The sequence below is a fragment of the Euprymna scolopes genome, chromosome 2 (genome assembly GCF_053919585.1).
Source record: "Euprymna scolopes isolate OS-2025 chromosome 2, ASM5391958v1, whole genome shotgun sequence".
Taxonomy (NCBI): domain Eukaryota; kingdom Metazoa; phylum Mollusca; class Cephalopoda; order Sepiida; family Sepiolidae; genus Euprymna; species Euprymna scolopes.
This window is the reverse complement of record NC_136483.1, coordinates 129,381,014-129,401,918: the sequence shown is the minus strand read 5'-3', so window position 1 is coordinate 129,401,918 and position 20,905 is coordinate 129,381,014. Positions and strand designations below refer to the sequence as shown.

Here is a 20,905-nt window from a genome sequence, read left to right as displayed (position 1 = left end):
GACACTTAAATATTTGAAGTCTTGACAATGACTTAAGAATAATAAACTACTGTTTGAAACCCGACCAATAAATGTCACGGTAATATTTATTGGAGGGGTTTCAAATAGTATTTTATTTCAAAAAGATACCTGTAAGGAAAGAGGATTTAGTGGATTTCAGTATTTACGTAGTCAGTCTTGATGGAGAATCCCGATTCAGTTCAGGAAATGACGGAAGCAGCGAAAAAGATATAAAATAAAACGACGAGTTCATCCCCTAACCATCGAGAAATAAAAGGTGGGTTTGAAAAAGTTTCGACCATTTCCAAGATTCGGGACCGACTCAATCCTGTAACCTATTTAAACATCAAAATAAAAGTTTGAAAGTTAGGAATCAAATTTGAAAAATATAAATTATAGGTGCTATGCAGAGAGTGGTCCGCGCTATTTTTTTTGAATCGTATTTCCATGTTTAATTAAAGTTTTATGTTTTTTTTTTTTTATTATTCAATTGTAAGGTTAAAGTACAGAATAGGTACAAAACTCTCTCCTCTCCATGTTCAGAATGGCTTTTTTTTTTTTTTTTTTAAATAAATAATAACGTTATTATTTCAGCACGGATCACTCTGTATGAGTACCAAATTATATATACAAAAAATAAATTTCCAAGCCAAGTTATTGGATTTTTAAATAAACAATTCTCGAATTATATTGATATGGAGAAAACTACGGAAATTTAAACATTTAAAAAGTAAACATTTATACAACTCTTGGTTTACTTCAAGCGCTGGCTACGGGCCTGTTAGACTAAAATCAAACTCCCACCACAAACGTATTAATATTACGAAAGTTTTATTTACTAAAAAGAAGAAAAACTATTTTAGGAATGTTCTGTATTGGATACTTTTTTTTATGAGGTTTCATTTTACTCTGACAGGCCCGCAGCAAGTATCGGGAGAGAGAGAAAGAGAGAGACTTTGCGTGACGAGAAAGGACAGCGTTTTTTCTAAATCCGTATAATAATAAATACCAATTGCACGATAACATGTTTCAAGGGAGGCAACTCTTCAAAAGTTCGGAGCTCTTCGAAGAATCAATCAACAGTTTTTAAGAATAAAGTTATTTAATATAATGTTGATATCGTAACATTTAATAAGATTAATTTTTTTTTTTATTTCTAAAAAAAAAAAAAAAAAAACAAAAAAAAAAAAAAAACAAAAAAAAACGCGATCAATTAAAATGTTTAAAAAAAAAAAAATGAAAATAAAATCAATTACTTACTGAAATTTCCGACTTTAAATTAATTAAATAAATAAATTTCTTTGTAAGGTTTTCGTTTAAAAAATATATAATCAAATTTGAAAAAAAAAAAAAAAATCTGAGTGCAAAATAAAATTGTTTTTATTTAATGACGTCGAAAAAAAAAAAAAAAAAAAAAAGTTACACCGGCTATAAAGTTAGTGTCATTTGAAAATGTACGTAGAGTAAAACGAACACATTCTGCTTCTTTATTTGCCCTTAGTACATAGAAATTATTAATTTGTTAGAACAAAAAAAAAAAAAAAAAGGAAGGGGGGTTAATTCTAAAAATCTGCATGAAAATTATTTTTAAGAAAGTCACCTCTTTTTGTAGCGACCGATATGAGTCGCCATGTCGTATGAATTCTTCTGAATTAAGTTAGAAAGATTTGTGCAAAGAAAGAAAAGATTAAAAAAAAAAATCAAAGCCTGATTGAAAGTAGCTTACAGCGCCGAACAAAGTTGAACGGTTAAATAAAATGAAAATTCTTACTCGATTGTGATGCTTAAATAGCGGAGCAGAAACGAAAAGCGTCGGGATCAAAATTTTGAGAGGAGACAAAAAAAAAAAAAAAAAACTAAAAAAAATCTGGGCGGGAAACACAATAGAGTGGGGAAGAGGAAGGGACAGGTTGGAGAAGCAAACATGAAGATTTCGTTTTAGATATTTTTAACACTTAATATTACTTATTTCCTTACTTATAATTATTTTAATTTTGAAATGTATTATTTTATATTCTAGCGACATGAAATTTCAGTTAAAAAATGAAGTAAAATCATTTTTTTCAGACTATTCTTATGAATGAAAAGTCAATAGAAAACAAAAATATATTCGGTTTAAATTGGATATTTTATGATATTGAAGATTTCAGCCTTAAAACGGCTGTAATTGAATTTTTTTTATAAACAATTCGGTTATATTACGGTATTGTTTAGATCCCAAATTGTTAAAAAAATAATATTTCAATATAACCAACTATTTGAAAGCATTAAAAAAACAAAACTATCATTAATTAAAATTGTTATTTGGTAGTTATAAAAACAAAACAAAATAAAACGAGAGGAAACAAGGAAACATGCCGGCAAAACGTTACATTTTGGCGGTTGACGTTGACTAATACGAAATTGTAAAATTAAATTAAAAATACAAAATTAAGCTTTAAGTTAATTAAGCTAAAATTAAATGTATAAAATAATTAACAATATTAAAATTAGAAAATATGTATTAATTTCTTACAAAATAAAACAGTTTTCACATTTCTATAAGTGACAAGACAAGTGTATCTTTAAAATCCTTTTAAAGTAAAAAAAAAAAAACACTTAATCTCCTACATATATTTTTATTTTTTCTTATTTTATACATCGGCTAAAATATCCTTTGAAAAAGTTATTGACTAAAATGTCCATTGGCTAAAAAGTCTGTTTTTGAGGACTAAAAATGTTGACCAAATCATCCAAGATTCAATTCAATTTTAGGGGTGTAGTAATAATTCGGGATGTAGAGAAAGTGTTAAAAAAAAAAAAATAAAAAAAATAAAAAAAATAAATCAACTGTAGGAAGTAGCTTTAAATTAAGAAATTATAATTTTTACACATATATTGCTTTGGTTTTTAGGTGAGAAAATATTTCATTAAAAACTATTCAATTGAATTTCGTGTAATCCAGAAAAAAAGTAGGAAGAAAGAAAAAAAAAAGGGGGGGGGACAAAAGAAAATACATTCGGCACAATAAAAAAGCGACATGGTTGTTTTTGCCGAAAAAAAAAAAAAAATTATCGTGCACTAATTATGAAAAGAAAAAAAGTATTTTGAAAATAAACAAAACAGGATAATTAAGCATGTAAAATTTTCATGTAGCAAGTAGTTATAAAAAATAAAACCCAGCACAATTTCTTGTTTTGTCTAATTTCTCCCACCCATTTTTAAATTTAAATTAAAACCCGGCACAGAAAATAATAGTATTTCATACTTATATCTATATAAGTTTTAAATAGGATATTTAAACACACACAACCAAATATTTCCGCGAAATAGTTAGCGATCTTCACGCCAATAAAGGATTTAATATATTTTCTTATTCAGATACTAAAATTCATAAAGTAAAAAATATAGAAGCTTTAGATTATTTAAAATGAAAACAAAACAATAATATATTAACATTTTAAAGTTCGACATTAAAAATTTTTGGTTTGTATGAAAGTTGTCAAAAACAAACATATAACAAATAAATATTACCAAAGGCAAGATAAGTTAATTTTTCTTTTTTTTTTTATCTAACTGAATAAGTTTTTAGTGTTTTTATTCAATGTAAAAGGTTTATTCGGTTCAAAAAACAAGTAATGTTGAACGGTGGCGGAAAACAAGGATGGCCGCGATATATTTTGAAGACTCGATAATCATTTCAAAATAAGAAATAAAACAAAATGTTGATGGACACCTACCCAATAAATGTTACCGTGACATTTATTGGGTGGGTTTCTACCACCATTTTGTTTTATTTTTTAAATTTTTATTTCGTACATTTCATTTTTAGAGACTATTTTAAATTTTAAACGATAAGAGTAATCTAATATTGATTTTAAATACATGAAAAAAAAAAAAAAATAAAAAGATTAATCAAATAAAAAAGTTTCTAGTAAATAATTCTTGTTAAATATAAAAATAGAAGTACAAAACTGTCATTTAGTATTGAAACATTAGATATATGATTCAGAATAAATTAAGAAATATAAGGATTCATTGCTGAATAATGTAAATACTTATATTAATCAAATATAGTTGAAAAGTTAACAAGAATATAGCATTCCGATTTTTTTATCAACCGACTTCCAGTTTCTATAAAAGCAATAACGTCTTGATGTCTCTCTCTAATAAGTAAAGCCAATCTCCCACTTGCTAAACAACTCACTTCCTCCTATAGACAGCGTATAAAAGAAAGAAAGGAAAATAAAGACTGAGAAAATGAAGTCGTTTTTTGGTTGGCAATGCAATTACACCTCTCCAACCAGGAGAGGCCGGATGAAGTAGACGCACCTTGCAGAGAAACATTTGCGCAGATTCGATATTTTTAAAACGTACAATATACATACCTATTTGCATATTTATCAAATGTATTTAGTAACGAGTTCTTTAAAGAAAGAAAAGAAAATGCGTGTTTACCTGTATGACAAGAAAGACCGTGTAAAGATCGTCCTTTTTTCGCTTTGATGTTATTTTTGTGTATATATGTAAAAATATATCTGTATTTCTTGTCGTAAGGTGACGAATCCTTGAATTATATCGAAGAACTAGGAAAAAGATGAAGATACCAACATACAAATTCGAATATACAGTTTTATCTAACTATACATACGTGAATAATATATATTATGTGATAATTGAATTACATGTATAATAATAATATAAATTGCTGTATGTGGTAGTGATGAGATATATCTGTATATAGGTAGGTATATTACTTAAAGGACCCTTATTTTTTGGTCATTCAACATAGGATTTTCTTTTTTTCACTCTCACTTTTAATGGAGTTCACCTCCTCTCCAGTCGTAGACAGGACTGCCTTTTCTTGAATTTTCTTCTTCTCTCTCTTTCTCTCTTTTTTTAAAAAATTCTTCCTCCTTCTTTTTTATTTTTCTTCGAACTTAAATTTCTTCCTTGCTCCTTCTTTTTCTTCGTTCTTTTTCTTTCCTTGTTCCTTCTTTCTTCGCCTCTTTCTTTCTTTGCTCTCTTTTCTTTCCCTTTCCTTCGCTCACACTCTCACTCTGGCTCCTTCACTCGAGCTCCTCCCTCCCCCTTATTGTGTTCTACTCCCACTCTTACTCCCACTCTCACTCGCACTCATTCGTATACACACACAATTATGCAGACGCGCACACACTATACATATGCATACACATGTTAAGGCAGGGTACACAGTACGGCGTACGTACACACATGTATATTCAGTATATACAAGAAAAAAAGCATGCACACTCTTAACTCCAAGTATATACACACACCTCACTTGTGTATGTATTATTGCTTAAACGTAGGAAAAATAGAGTCACACATAGATACACACATAAATAAACACAGATTAGTGTTTTCATTTAAGACCACACACACACGCACACACACACACACGGGCGCACACACACTCTATCTATCTCTCTCTCTCTCTCTCCCACACATGACACAACTTATTTCAACAAAACACCCACACCCATTTACTTACATATACATCATAAAACACAGTTATATATATATATATATATATATATATATATATATATATATATATATATATATAACATCACACATCTTTAAAGCATATACGTAGTAACATATTTTAACTAAAATAAATTTATAATATCATAAATATACACAATATTTTTTTATTTTAATTACATACATAACAAAACAAAGAAACACACTTTTCTAAAATCCCATCTTTTAATTAATTAAAGTTTAATTTACACAAATAAAACAAAAGGTACACAAAAAACATTCTCAAACCTACACGTGTTCATATAAAAATAGTCGTGTTAAAAACAAAAAATTAAACACATTAACACGTTTGTGTAAGTCAAACACACCCACATTTTTAATCCTGGAATACACACACGTAATAAAAATCAAATAATAATAATAATAATAATAATAATAATAATAATAATAATAACACTACCACCACTATCAGCAAATAATACCTATAATAAACCACATGTAATAATAATGAAAAAATAAAGAAAAGACAAAAATCTCATGTTTGTTTAAAATTAAGAAATATTTGACTATTACATGTTAATTTGAGAAATTATAAGCCCCTAAACCTTAATAATAATAATAATAATAATAATAATACGCAGCTACAGACATCTCACACACACAGTGAAAAAAAAACATACACGCATATGAGAATAAAAACAGTTTACAGTTACACTACTGATAATAGTGGCATAAACACACGGACATATTTATCAAAGTTACATTGAACACTCGTTATACACATACTAAAAGAAACGTAGATATTTATTCAAAGAGTTACATTTTCATATACACACATTTACATAAACATACACTTTTTAAATAATGTATTTCTGTTTCTATCTCTCTTCCGTTGTGTGTGTGTGTGTGTGTGTGTGTGTGTGTGAGAGAGAGAGAGAGAGAGAGAGAGAGAGAGAGAGAGACGTATAGGTGCTTTCAAGATGGCGGCCAGAGCAAACGCGATCACGTGACATTAAGGCAATTCAATGTATTCTTTCTGTCACCCTATACCTTTCTCTTTCCTTCTCTACTTTTTTCGTTCTTATTCCCCTTCCCTGCTCTTCCTTCAGAGTGCTTTCTCTCTCTCTTTCTTACGTCCTCATTCTTAATCACTCTTCCCACTCTCCCTCTCTTTCTGCATAATAATGAGCTTGACAGAAAACCGACCAATAGGAACTGTCCTATGCAAATTAGCACTCGCCATCGATGATGTGGGGATTGAGGGGCGATGAAGGAAATAAAAAAAAAAGGAAAAAAGGAGAGAAAGAAGAAAAAACAAGAAACAAAGAGAGAGTGGAGATATGAAGAGAGCAGAGCAATTGATAGCGGGAGTAGTTGATACTGAAGAGGACGAAGAGAGGAATGAAAACCGTTATATATGTTGAAGAAAAAAGAAAAGAAGAACATTTTGCATTCAAAGATTCATTCAATAATTTTCTATCTCTATTTACCTATCATCTCCTTTATATATATATATATGAAATCAAAATATGAGTTTAATGAGGTCCTGTGTCACATGTGATACCTGCATTCAAAACTGAAAAACTGAAGACAAGAAAAATTCCGTTGGAATCAGATCACTAAATTGTCAAAAAGATGTTGGAAGCCAAATATTGCAAAGCAAAGAATCTTGAGTTCCCAAAAGCTTATAAACAGATATGTTTTCAGATATGCCTTCTAACCAACTCATTTTGATCCGTTTGTTCCACAATCTGAATCTTTGAATCTTGCAGCCATTGATAAGTGCCACACCCATTAAAGGTCTTGTAAAAATTTGGAAACAAAAATCTACACCAGATCTTTATGTCTTATATTATCAAAATATCAAAAAGTCCTAATCATGACCTGCTAGATGAGGGAGAAGTCTTTGCCTTTGAAGAAAATCATTTATTTCTTATCTAAGTTTCTTTGTCCAACAACGGCAAATATTTCTATGATAGTCATGTGGAGGCACAGAAAAGGAGGTTTAAAGACTGCCTCAATTTCTTGATGGTGCATGTCAGATGGATCATCAGCGACCGTCAACCCGATGGTATGTAACTAAGAGATTTTTAGATGCAACATTCATTTTTGAGTTGGTCGGAATAACAAGATAACAGCATCAAGGCATAATTCTTAATATGATTGTCATGCATAGTGAATTATCTTTGGGACACCATCGTCATCATGTGTGGCTGCAGCAAAGAATATTTTAACAGGGATTCATCATATATGCCAACAGCTCTGGTCTACCCTACCAAGAATGGTTTTGATAGATCATTTATCAGGTTGTCGCCGCTTTTGTAATGGTCTGATAGACAGGAGAGGTATGTAGTATATTACCACTGTGTTTAAAACAAGAATGACAAACACTTGTATATAAAAATATATACAGCTTCATGTAGTCATGCCTCTTTCCATTGACACAACTGGAGTCATTTTTTTGTATTTTAAGACAATAGACGCATGTCCTGTTTATGTTATTTCCAGTCCGATTAAGCAAGGTTGTTTTCTCAACAAGATATTCAACAGACAGATGCAAAAAGCATAGAAATATAGCCCCACCCCCTCCTAATACAAACTAGACATGCCAACAGCCAACATATGCCGATAAATAATTGTATCATCCTCACGTCTTTAGAAGATTCAGAGTTTGAGTGAAACACGTCTCTTCAGATTTCTAGGATTCTCTGCTCCTTTTGATAAACACTGGAATTTATTTTGCATTATCGCAACAGGTGTTTACTATTAATTTGTTGCTAGCAACAACTGTTGCTGTTAGTCTTCTTTGGGTGGTAATAAATAATAAACCTTGTTGAGGTTCCAGTATTCTTTGCATTTTTCAAGTGGAGATTTGTTCTCTTTCTGTTTTTTTTTTATTGTTTTTGTTTTTTTTACTTGGGAGTCACTACTTATCAAGGCCTGAAGGCCATGCAAGGATAAGGGTTAATGAATATAAGGTGGTAGTGTAGTAATTGTTAATGGTGTAAATTGGGTAGAATTTGATTATTTATGTGGATAGCTCAACAAGAACTTGTTTACATTGAATTTGAAGGCTATCATGTTGTATTCAACTAGGAAGCAGGACAGTGGAACAGTGTTCTACAGATGGGCAGTTCTGAAAAAGAAGCTTTGTTCATGGAATCTGCATTTAGATTTAGGCACAGGTAGAGAGTGGGTGAAATTGTATATAGTGGTCGTAGCTAATCGGGTGTTTTTTTGTGAAAGTTTGGCCAAGGGGGACTATAGATCAGAGGTCAGTCGACCAGTTGCCAAGAAAATAACGATAGAGCAGAGACAGGATAGAAACATTTCTTCTGTAGGAAAGCGGTTTCAGGGAAGAGAAAAGGGCATTACTTACTAGGTTTCAAAGCCAGTTTTGTAACTCTATCAAGGCTGGATAAAGCGTGCCGAGCAGCTTCTGCCCAGATGTAGCAACGGTATTCCATTTTAGGGCGTACCTGGCTCTTATAAATACTGATAGAGGATTATATTGGCAGTGAGATACCTACTGGGGCATTAGAGTGATTCAATCATTTTTCCAATCATCTTAGCAACAGATTTGAGATATGTGTTCCATTTCAGATCAGGAGTGAAGGTCAGTTCCAGAAGCGTTTCAAGATATGGAGCTTACCCAAGACAAGAGCTATTCATTTCAGTAAGGGTGTGATGAGGGTCAGAGCAATTATGATGAAAGGAGAGAAGCTTGGCTTTCGATGCATTAAAATTAACCAGCCACCCTTTTCTCCATTGTACTACATTCTCAAGATCAGAAGAGAGAGAATCAGAAAGATCTTGGTCATTGTTGGCCTTTGAAGTGTTGCCATAGATTGTGGTGTTGTCTGCATAAATGTCTAAGAATGTGATTTGGGAGATCATTGATGAAGATCAAGAAGAGAATTGGGCCCAGAATGGAATCTTGAACAATGTCAGCATTAATACAATGAGTTTCTGATTTCTGCTCATCAACCACTACTCTTATATCAGAGAGAAAGGATTTAAAAATTGATAGGACATTTCCAGCTAGTGAAGTAGACCTTTATGCCATACTCTATCAAAAGCCTTTGATATGTCAAGAGCTATTGCTTTAGAAACGAAGCCCTGTCATGTGTGATATAACAATTAGTACATCATTTGTAGATCTCGCAGAACGGAAACCATATTGCACGTTACTGAGCAGGTTATTTTTGCTGAGGTGGTTGACCACTTTTCTGTTTATCACATATTCTAGCAATTTACTTATGAGGCACAAGAGACTGATTGGTCTGTACTGAGAGGGAGATGACCGATCTCTGTAATTTTTAAATATGTGTCAGACTGATGAAGTTTTCTGAGATGTTGGGAAGCATTTCTCTTTAAGGCAATGTTTAAACAACTTTGTTTGACTTTTCATGTGTGATGTTGTGAGCACTAGGCCGAGACTGGTGCCACCATATGTGTCTGTGTGTTTTGGGGGAGTACCAGTTTTGGGGGAGTACCAGTTTTGAGGGAGTACCAGTTTTGGGGGAGTACCAGTTTATGGAATTTCTTACATTTTCAGTGCTATTGGCCTCATATGATGTTTTCACTAGTTATATGCGTTGATTTCCACATTCAAGGATTTTCTTAAGATTTTGGCAGTTCCACCATTGCCATATAGTTTCAATTCCAATTTCTCCTAATCTTTTCCCCAATTTTTTTTTTTTTTTACCGTTTTTACTTGTCTTACAATTATTGGTATTATAAGAATTTTCTTCATGTTCCTCATCTCTTTCAGTTCTTTAGCATTTCCATATATTTGCTTTTCTTTTCTAGATTCTTGATATTTACTCTGCTGCAATGGCAAAATCTATGATTTTTATTTTATTGACATCTAGTTTCCTTGTATGATTTTATTTATGAATGCCTCCATATTTCAGAGGATTTTGTGCTTTTCATTTTCCAATACTATGTCCAGTTTGTGTCTTTAGCATGGACAGTTAAATGCTTAGGGATGTAAAAAAATATCCAACAAAGTTATCAATCTTTTAGAGAAAAGAAAGAAAATTTGGAGACTGGAACTAACTGCTGGAACATAACATCAAACTTAGATAAGAATACAGGGGGCCTTTTTCCAAAGAGACTTTCCATTGCTGTTTATCATAGCTGTGATGCAACTGAACAACATACTCGGGTGATACAATGCCGAATACAAATTCACAAATAGAAAATAAAAATCCCCCCCCCCACATAGATCGATGACAGTAATTTTCAAAGAAAAAAAAAACAACAAAAAAAAAATAGAAAAGTTTATATAAACACAACAGGAATCTACAGCCTTTTTTTTTTCTTTGAAAATAACCCTATGGGTTCATTGTGACTAGCAAGTACTAATGAAACGTCTCTGGTTCGTTTCAATTCAAGCTTAAAAGAGATAATTTGAAGCTTGCATTCACAAATATCCAAGGGGTTAGAAGAAACTTTGATGATTTCTCCCAGTAAACTCCCCAGTTATTCCAGCTGTAAGCGAAACTAACTTACACTCCTAAATTTCCTCTAACCTCTGACTTGGTTGAATACTTCCTACTCTGCCATACAGACTCAGACGGACATGCATGGACAGAGTCCTATTCATAGCATCCTCCATTTGACTAGCGAGCATAGTCTAGAATAGATTAAACGATCTACATGTGCCTTAGATTACCCTTACAACACGTTAGTTATGTTTCCTCTACCGTTCTCCTTTAACCAAGAACTATACCCTACGTCTCTGATAGTATAAATGCAACACTTTAAATAAAATACATGTATCTGGGGATTTTAATGTTCACCACAATAATTAGCTTGGCTTCTCACACTATAGAGGTGCATCTGGTAAAAGTATACATAGTTTCTCTATTCCACATTTCTCTTCACAATTTCTCGACCTGCCTCTTAGATTGTAGGAATCAGCAAACTTCACATCTTGATTTATTCTTGACTACATTACTTGAGGCTTGTGAGATGGAGGCTCATTGCCCAAACGAGAACACTGATCATCTTGTGATAATGGTTAACAAACTAAGTAGTTCTTCTTTAACAATTACAACATGCATCTCCAACCCCCTATATCCATGACAAATAACACCTTACCTGAGAATTCTACCTTCAAACTCTTCGGCCTAACATTTGCGAGCAATATGAACTGGAACAAATATATTGAGGACATTGCAAAGGCTACTGCAAAGAAGGTGGGTTCCCTCTATCGAGCTAGAAGACTACTCATGCCTGAGAGTATCCTGTACCTTTACAAGGCCTTATTCGCCCATGCATGGAGTATTGTTGCCACATCTGGGCTGGTGCATCTACCACTAGTCTCTCTCTCTTAGATAAAGTCCCAAAAAGAGATGTCAATCTAATCGGTCCCACTTTATCAACTAAGCTCCAGCCCCTGTCCCATCGCTACAATGTTGCATCACTGTGCCTGATTTACAAATATTTTAATGGAATATGTTCTGATGAACTCGTTTCACTTGTACCCCCTCGGCGTACATATTCCCGACAAACCTGCTTAGCACTGTTGATGTCCCTAAATGCCAGAAAGCTTTCTATTCTAATAGTTTCTTCCCTCGAACAGCTAGACTTTGGAATTCCCTTCCTGCTGCCTGCTTCCCTGGCTGTACTGATCTGCAGAAGTTTAAATGTAACATAAACAAATATCTTGTTAATCTTTCTTTTCCACATGGCCCCAAATAGTAGCCTCTTATGTTCAAGTGGTGATATGCTTTGTAAGAGGTGAACTTGAGTAAAAAAACAACAACAAAAAAACAACACCTAAACTTTTGACCCTAAGCTGAAGAGCCATTTCTTGAGACAACAAGATACTACAAATATGCTGATTGGAAATACATCAAAGGTCACATCAGATATCCCTTCCCCCATGTGAAGCATAACCTTTTTCCCCCTTGTTAACAGTTCGCAAGTGAGGTAATTGAATGTTTCAAAGCAAAGAAACATATGTTCCTACACAAAAATTCTACAGCAAACCTCACTCTCCGTAATGGTTTACTTCAATCTGTGATATGCTATCCAGAAAGAATTCTGTCAGTTCAACTGTCATAAGTCAAATACAATTAGACAAAAATTTATAGTATACCGAAATAATTATAAGAGATCCAGATAATAGATATATATGGAGATGATCAGAAACCCATTGGGCTGCAGAAATTAGGGACTCACGATTTCTGGAAAATTTATAATAGCTTGATGAATAATGGGGGAACTGACAATTTCCTTGCTGATAAGGTTGAACTGCATGCTCAGTAGTTTGCCTTGAACTCCACCTTAGACTTCACAAACCATTCCCTCCCAAATTTCCCATTGCAGACTAAAGCTACAGTTGATGATCAGATCACCAAGTTTGGAATATCATAAAAATCCTTAACACCTCCAAAGCATGTGGGCCTAACCATATTTCTGCAACAGTAATAAAGAAATATTTAGCTAAGCTAGCCTCTCTAAACTCTACAGCAAATACCTTGTCGAATCTTGCTTCCCTGATAGTTGGAAAATTGCCTCTGTGTTATTAGTGTTCTGGTGAAAAAACTGACCAGCAAAATTATCGTTTCCATCAAGCTTCTGCTGTTCTTTGCCATAATCTTTGAATCATTAATCAATCTAGTGATAGTCCAACTCTTTAATACTAAACCCTTTTCTGACCATCAGTATATATACTTAGGCAAACGTGCTCTATAGTGAATATTCTGATTTTTTAATGTATCAAACCAAAGCTAGTGAAGCTAAGGTGATAGCACTTAATATATCCAAAACTTTTGACAAGGTCTGGTATAAAGGTCTTCTCATGAAAATGAATTCGTACGGTATTATTAGATGAATATTTAATATAACCAGATCTTTCTTAGCAAAAAGATGTGTATATTTGCTGGTATTACTATACTTTACTGGAAAAACACTCACATATCCAAGGGATTGGCTGAACTGAAATCAAATGAACTTCAGTCTGTAGTTGAATGTAATGGATAGTAACATTTAATGCTACGGAGGCAAAACACCTTTTTACAATTATAAGAAACATAATACCAAGAAACATTTATAAGAAACATTTTTAATCACTGATTGCCATAGCTAATAGCATTCTATCCGAGAGTTCTTCATTCAAACTCCTTGGTTTAAGATTTACAACAAACATGAATATAAAATATATAGAAGACAATGTCAAGTCTGCAGTAAGGAAATTGGACCTTCTACTGTGTTAGAAAAAAGACGTGGGAGGAATGACTGGGCCAATTTGTTGAAAATAAAGATTAAGATTTTAGACATGTACCATGTAAGAGGTTAAATTGGAATCAATATGAAAGTTGTTAGAACATTGAGACAGGATGTTAGTGGCAACTGATGCTTTGATAGGTCATTCCTCTTGCGTCTTTTTCTCCTTTTCTTCATTTTCCTTCTCTTCCTGTATGTTGTCCAGCACCCCCTTTCTCTAGTTAACTTGAACCTCTCTTCTCCCCTCCTGATTTTGTTCCTATAATTCTTAACTATTTTCCTCAATGACATTATCCCTTCTCCTTTTTCCCATTTTGTTTTTACTATTTAAAAATTTTTTTAATGAATTTTTTTTAATAAGTACAAATAATGGTTGTAAGTTTCTGCACTGTATAAATCAGATGCTAACCTGATATATATATATATATATACACACACATACATATATATATATATATATATATATATACACACATATATATATATTTAGACAAATATTATTGAATAGCACGGAGTTATTCTGTTTTACAATTTTCCTTTTTATCTTCTCTAATCTCCGAATAGTCCTTTTTGTGTTCTTTTCGAAATTGTGTATGTGGATATGTATATATGTGTTTGTATATATAAATGTGTTTAATATATATAAAAAAAAAAATGTCCGCCCACCTAACTTGTAACAAGCTACCACGTGACTAGGAAAAAAGGTATATATATGTAAATTAAAAAACAATTTCTACATTTATTTCTACAATATGCCTGAGGATGATAGAAGTACTTCTGTCGAAAGCGCTCATGATTATGGATCCAACATGTACAATTTCGAGAAGAACACAAACAGGACTATTCGGAGATTGGAGAAGATAAAAGGAAAATTGTAAAACAGAATAACTCCGTGCTATTCAATAATATTTGTCTAAATGAGAAAATGCTGCTTAAATATACACAATATATATATATATATATATATATATATATATATATATATATATATATATATATATATATAAGCAAAGAGTTAAAACATGTTAAAAACACCTTAACAAGAGTTAAAAATATATTTAATTTCCAAAAAGGAAACACAAAAGAAGTGGACTGTCCTTAATCGGCAGAGTTTTGAAAGAAATGCTTTCCTTCTCATCAGAGGGGAGGAATTAGCAAAATGCAGAATCAAATTTTGCTTATAAAGTATTTAATGAAACTGCAAGTGAGCTATAGGACGTACTTGTTAAAAGTTAAAAAAAAACCAGTGAAGCAGAGGAAATCGGGGAAAAAATGAACAATGATTTCCCGTGAATGGATGTTCAGTTGAATAGTGGAAGATCTAAGGATGGTAAAATCCAAAAGTCTTCATAAAATTGGAGTATCCAGATGTAAAGAATCCAAAGGCATCCCATTACTGGGAGATATTTTGAGGTCACCCAAAGAATAGAATTCCATGAAATAATTCACAAATGGGTATAAGAAAAATAATTTAGTTCAATATATTATTATAAAAAGAAAAATAAATTGCAAGGAGAATGGATAAGTGGAGGCTTTTCACCACGCTACTGCCGAGGCTAATTTGAAAATTAGAGATGAAAACAGTAAAATTTAACAGAGACTGAGCTATTTTTAGAACAGAAAAAGCAATGTCACAACGGCCCAAACAAATGACGTTGTAATGGTGCAAGAATTAAGGCAGAAAAAAGGGGTCAAGTTGAACTAGACAAGTAATGATGAAATTATCAGCAGGTGTCATAGGATCAATTGTGGAATGGGTAGATATAAATTAAAGATTTCTTCTAAGTTAGGGGCTATAAATTTAATGTGGAGAAATCTCTATCTAATAGATAGGGAAGTGTACTTAAAGTCATGATAGATTATTAAAAAAATTGAAAGGGAGATGAAACAACAGATAGGGGGCAGAATTGGCTGGCATCCAACAGGCTTCGCTATAACACATAAATTAAAAACTGCAACAAAAATGCATATACATACACACATGTAGATGTAAATGTACATAAAAACATATAATCAAACATACATTCCAAAATATAAAAATATAAATTCATAGGTAGATAGATATACAAACTATATGCACATGCATACACTCCAACAGAGACTGTAGGTATTAAACCAGCCAAACAAAAAGGAAAGAAGAAATTACATTTAAAAAAAAATCGTATAATTTTGTAGAATTAATATCTAAGGAGTTAATGTTAGTGCTATGTAATTTAAAATTTGCCATATTTAAATTCAGTCTTATGTTTGCAATGGGGGATTAGTTCGTTTTTAGAGTTTATTATATTGCTATTTTGGGGGTAAGCAATTATTGTTATAATTTCAGTTGTGCAGAGGTGACACGACTTAGAACCTGGATAGCCCATTTAATTTTTTAGGATAGCCCATTTAATTGAGAAGGGAGTTTTGTTAGACTTATGTTTTTAATTAAAGTGGTTAGAAAAGTTCCTTGGTTATTACTAGAATTTTGGTTGTAAAAAGATATGTGGTTAGATATTCTTATGTTTATAAAAGTTGAAGTAGCGCCAGTATACATATGTGTTTTACTAGGTGTTTGGCGCCTTATATTAATTTGTTGATTTGTACTGGGATTTAATATGGGGAGATAGTTTAAATTTTGTTCATTGTGATGAATAATAGTTGGAGCAATGAGTGTCGGGATAGTGTTCTTAAAGGGATCTTGAGTTATATTAGTGTAAGGATGATTGTTAGAAGAAATATTGTTATTATTATTATTACCAGTTGTAGGACTGTTAATATAAGGGCTGCTTAATTTGTTTATTGGATCATTGATTCTTTCAGATGGTTGATAGGAAGGGAGAGAGAGTTTAACGACAGAATATGAGTATCTGTTATGGGAGGGTTACAAGTAGTGTTGGGACGATTCCTAATTTTTATACGATTCCGATTCCGATTCCAGGAAAATATTGATTAACGATTCCGATACCAAGTCCGATTCCGATTCCGATTCTTAGGGAATTTATTGTTTTGAAATATACCAGGTAGTTTTATACTTATGGTCGGTAGTTCCCAAATATGTTCCCTAACTTTGGAAGAGATATTTTATGTCTACACCGTCGTGTTTTGGATTAAATAAAATTATTATATAGTAAACTAAACGGAACAATTAGCAAAATTTATTTTAGAGAAAATTTATTTTACTTAATTGGAATACAGAAAAAGAAAACTCAAAGAAAATAGAATTTATCCTTCAGAGAAAAAACAAATAAAATAGAATTTATATAACAGAACAAAAACAAGAAAATTAGAGAATAAATACACACGATTCATTATTTTGGTCCTCATAATTAACAGATTTAATGAATTAAATAAAAAAATATAGCGGAAGAGAAAGAAAATATATACTAATTAAATATAAAAAAGATAAATATTTAATTTAATAATTTATAAATGAACGTGCGTAATGAAAAAAAAAACAATATACCACGTGACATGGCGCCGTAGATACAAAATAACCTTTCCAAAGTTAACGACCATATATGAGAAATACCATTAATCGAAAGTTTTTGTGTTTTATACCAAAAGGTAGGTATAGCGAAAAGTTACAATTAAAGGAATTTCAAAAACGATTTTTTGTTTAGCTATTGATATTTGTGACGGCAGTTCTTCAGACCTCCATAATTCACAAGGAGTAGTTAACACCTATTATTTTTTCTTACTTTTTCATTGCTTTTACACGTTGTTTCTAACGTGATGAATAAGTTTAGCCAAACTAATTTTGAAATAGGGTATATCAAAGGAACACATATAAAAATGATACCACTATAAAAAACAAATGAAATACTAGATAAAATTGAGCAAACATAATTACCAAAATTACAGAAAAAGATAAAAAAACAAACAAACAAAAAATGGTGAAGTTTGTTGAGTGAAATGAATTATTGAAAGAAAATTAATTGAACTAATAGAAATGTTAAATAAAAAAAATGTCACATTTCAATATTTTTTTAATAATTAAATTCTCAGGGTTGTCGAAATTAAAAATTAAGTGATTTTTTTTTATTAGACTTCTTTCGAAGCTTGTTACCTTGAAAAATACATTTAAAACCCTGTTTTTTTAAAATAAATTGAAAAATAAATGCAATTAAAAAAATTTAATTGATAATTGAAACTTTTAAAACATATTAAACATTGAAAAATTACTTATCTCACAAATTAACGTCCAATAAAGTAGATCCAGTCTTCATACAGGAATTCGGTTATAATAAATATATCTTTCCTAAACTTAAAAATTAAATCTTTTTTTTTTTTTTTTGAGAGAGAGAGAGAGTGCTTTAAAATCGCCGGGGAGTGCCGCCTAAAATTTTAAAGAAGTAAATTTTAGGAGTCTAGTGCCTTTCAAAGACGGTTATCATAATTTATTTTCATCATTTAATTTCCTTTTTTTCCTCCCCCCCACACCTTTCCACGTGGTTCAGTAGTTAACCAGTACTCCTGTTGCTGTCAGTCAGCTATCTTTACCTAAGTTTTAATTTCTAGTTAAAAGAATTTTTCATGAATGGAATCAGCATTTTTAAAAATTATTTTTTTAGTTGTATATATTGTATTTACTCTTTGAAGTTAAGGAGGGTTAAAAAAAAATGGTGACACCTAGATGGTGACGTAGGCAAAAAAAAAAAAAAGAAAAAAGACACTGCTATTTCGACCCTCACTAATAAAACTGCTCTGAGTGACTAGTTGGTAATTTTTTGTTCCTTTTCGTTTTTATTTTGCTCCTCCAATTTATTTGGATGCTTCATAGTTAAATGTTTTAACATGTTGGTTGTGGTCATGTTAGATGGTTTTATTCCTCGCGATATTTTAATTTGACAGACTTTGCAAATGGCTTTCAACTCATCATCTTCATCAACTTCAAAAAGACTTTTTTTTGGACTTTGGGCCATATTAGAAAATTCAGTTTATCTGTAAACAAATAATTTACTATTAAATTTTGTTTTAAAGCTAGTCACTTATTTGGATAATTAATTGAAAATAATCCGCTAAAAAAGACAAAAAGAAAACATATAAAGGGATGGGGCGGTAAATTGTACCAACCGGTAGTTAACAAAAAAAACTTATAGAATTTAATTTTTGAAACCAATGTATAAAAGTTTACATAATGAAATGCAAATATGCATTTTCGGGTTTGTATTACTGTACACATAGATGCGAAAAAGTTGTCAAAAAACAAATATATAACAAACAAATATTATCAAACGCAAGATAAGTTACTTTTCTACCAAACTGGATACATTTTTTTTGTTTTTATTCAATGTAACATGTTTATTCAGCTCGAAAAACATGCAGTGTTTACCGATGTATTGGAAAATTCAAAATGGCGCCCGACACTCTCTTTAACATGGTAAGTTCGGGAAAAGGTGTTATAAGTAATAAACTAGACAAAATACTATTAAAAAACACCGAATATATGTCAAAATATGTCACGGTAACATATATTGAGCGAGTTTCTAGCAGTATTTTGTATAGTTTATTATTTATAACATCTTTTCCTGAACTTACCGTGTTAAAGAGAGTGTCGGGCGCCATTTTGAATTTTCCAATACATCGGTAAACACTATATGCTTTTCAAGCTGAATAAACATGTTACATTGAATAAAAACCCGAAAAATATATCCAGTTAGGTAGAAAAATAACTTATCTTGCCTTTGATAACATTTATTTGTTATATATTTGTTTTTTGACAACTTTTTCGAATCTATGTGTACAGTAATACAAACCCGCATTTTCTTTTGAATTTTTTTTTTGGTTGACTGTGTTCAATTCACACATGGTTGATGCGGTTCAATATTGCTAAACTATAAGTCCTTAGTAAAATTCTATTTATAAATACTTTTTAAAATGAAATTATTTAATTAATCGTAAATATTATTTAGACATAAAAATTAATTGATTACAAAACCTTTTAAAAAAATATATATTAATTTCTTTTTCGTTCGGCAAAAAACTGCGCAAAACACTTTTAATTTTCAATTTAAAATTCTAGAAAAAAGATTATATTATTCTGCTTTTAATATAATCAAATTCAGGGGTTTATCTTTCTGGAGAAAAAAAAATAATGGATTTTATTTCAATTAAATTAAAAAAAAAAAAACTTGACTGAATTGAATTAATTACCCTTAAATTAACGAAGGGGTTATTTAATAACTTTAGGTTTGGAAGAGATAGGTATGGGGTCGATTTTTTTGAAACTTCAAAAGAAACCGACTACTGTCAAAACTTTGCGAAATAATACGTGATCAATTTCATTTTAGAGATATTTCTTTCAAAAGCCTTCTTTTAAAAAAAGAAAAAAAAGTATATTGTTCTATTAAACCTTTTGCTGTTTAAATAATTTGACTTTGCTCGTTTTATTTTAAGAAAATATAAGTTGAAAAAGCATTTTCATTCACTATTAGAAGATTTGTCAGTAAAAAAAAACAATCGCCAAAAAGATAAGCGTTTTTTTATTTTTACTCGCAATGTAGAGCCCTGCATACTTCTTTTCAAGTTAACTCTTTTGTAGTTTGGATTACAATAGATCTGAATGAATGAACCTTGTAAGGGAGGGGCACTAAGCATTGCCCTGTTAATAATGAATTTCTTTGGTTTCTTTTTATTTCTCTCTTGCGGTTAGAAATATCAGGAAATGTTTTTCTTTTTTTCAACATCAGACCAAAAGAATCGTAATGAAGGAATCGGAAAATTAAGGTATTTTTTAACGATGCGATTCCGATTCCGATACCTCCCAAAATACACGATTCTTACGATTAACGATTCTGATTAATCGTCCCACCACTAGTTACAAGGGAGCTCTGTAATCGTGCATCAATATAACAAATATAATTACTATGGATGCAATCATTATTGAGTGGGAAAGGGATTTTTTGGGCAGATTTAATTTTTTGTTATTGCATTTTAAGATTCTTTGTACTAAATTAGGCATAGTTGAATAAGAAATCCTTATTGAGTTTTTATTAAAAATAGAGCTATATCTATGTGAGTACTTGAAAGAGTTTTGTATAATATTAAAAAATTCTTTAGGTATATTGGTTTTGACATTTGCGCTAAATGGAGGATTAAACCAAACTTTTTTCTTTCTCCTGAGGCGGTTGTGTGGGTTAGAAGTGTTCCGGTTAGTATGTTGGTTCGGATTATAGTGATTGTGTGTTTCATTGTTATT

At 31.3% G+C, this 20,905-nt stretch overlaps 1 protein-coding gene across 4 annotated transcripts in view; it reads right to left on the bottom strand.

The window, feature by feature from the left end:
- LOC145296009 (uncharacterized) overlaps positions 1-5,430 on the bottom strand; it is a 31,817-nt gene extending 26,387 nt beyond the window's left edge. Inside the window, exons 1-2 of one of the 4 annotated variants that reach the window (XM_080142046.1) lie at positions 4,438-5,430; positions 130-335 (exon numbers count right to left, since the gene is read on the bottom strand). The gene's annotated coding sequence lies outside the window, so the exon portion shown is untranslated. Of the gene's footprint in view, positions 1-129; positions 336-1,771; positions 1,882-4,437 lie in introns of those variants that run through there. The other 3 variants (XM_080142056.1, XM_080142029.1, XM_080142038.1) reach the window with 3 other exon arrangements.
- Positions 5,431-20,905: the final 15,475 nt, after the last annotated feature.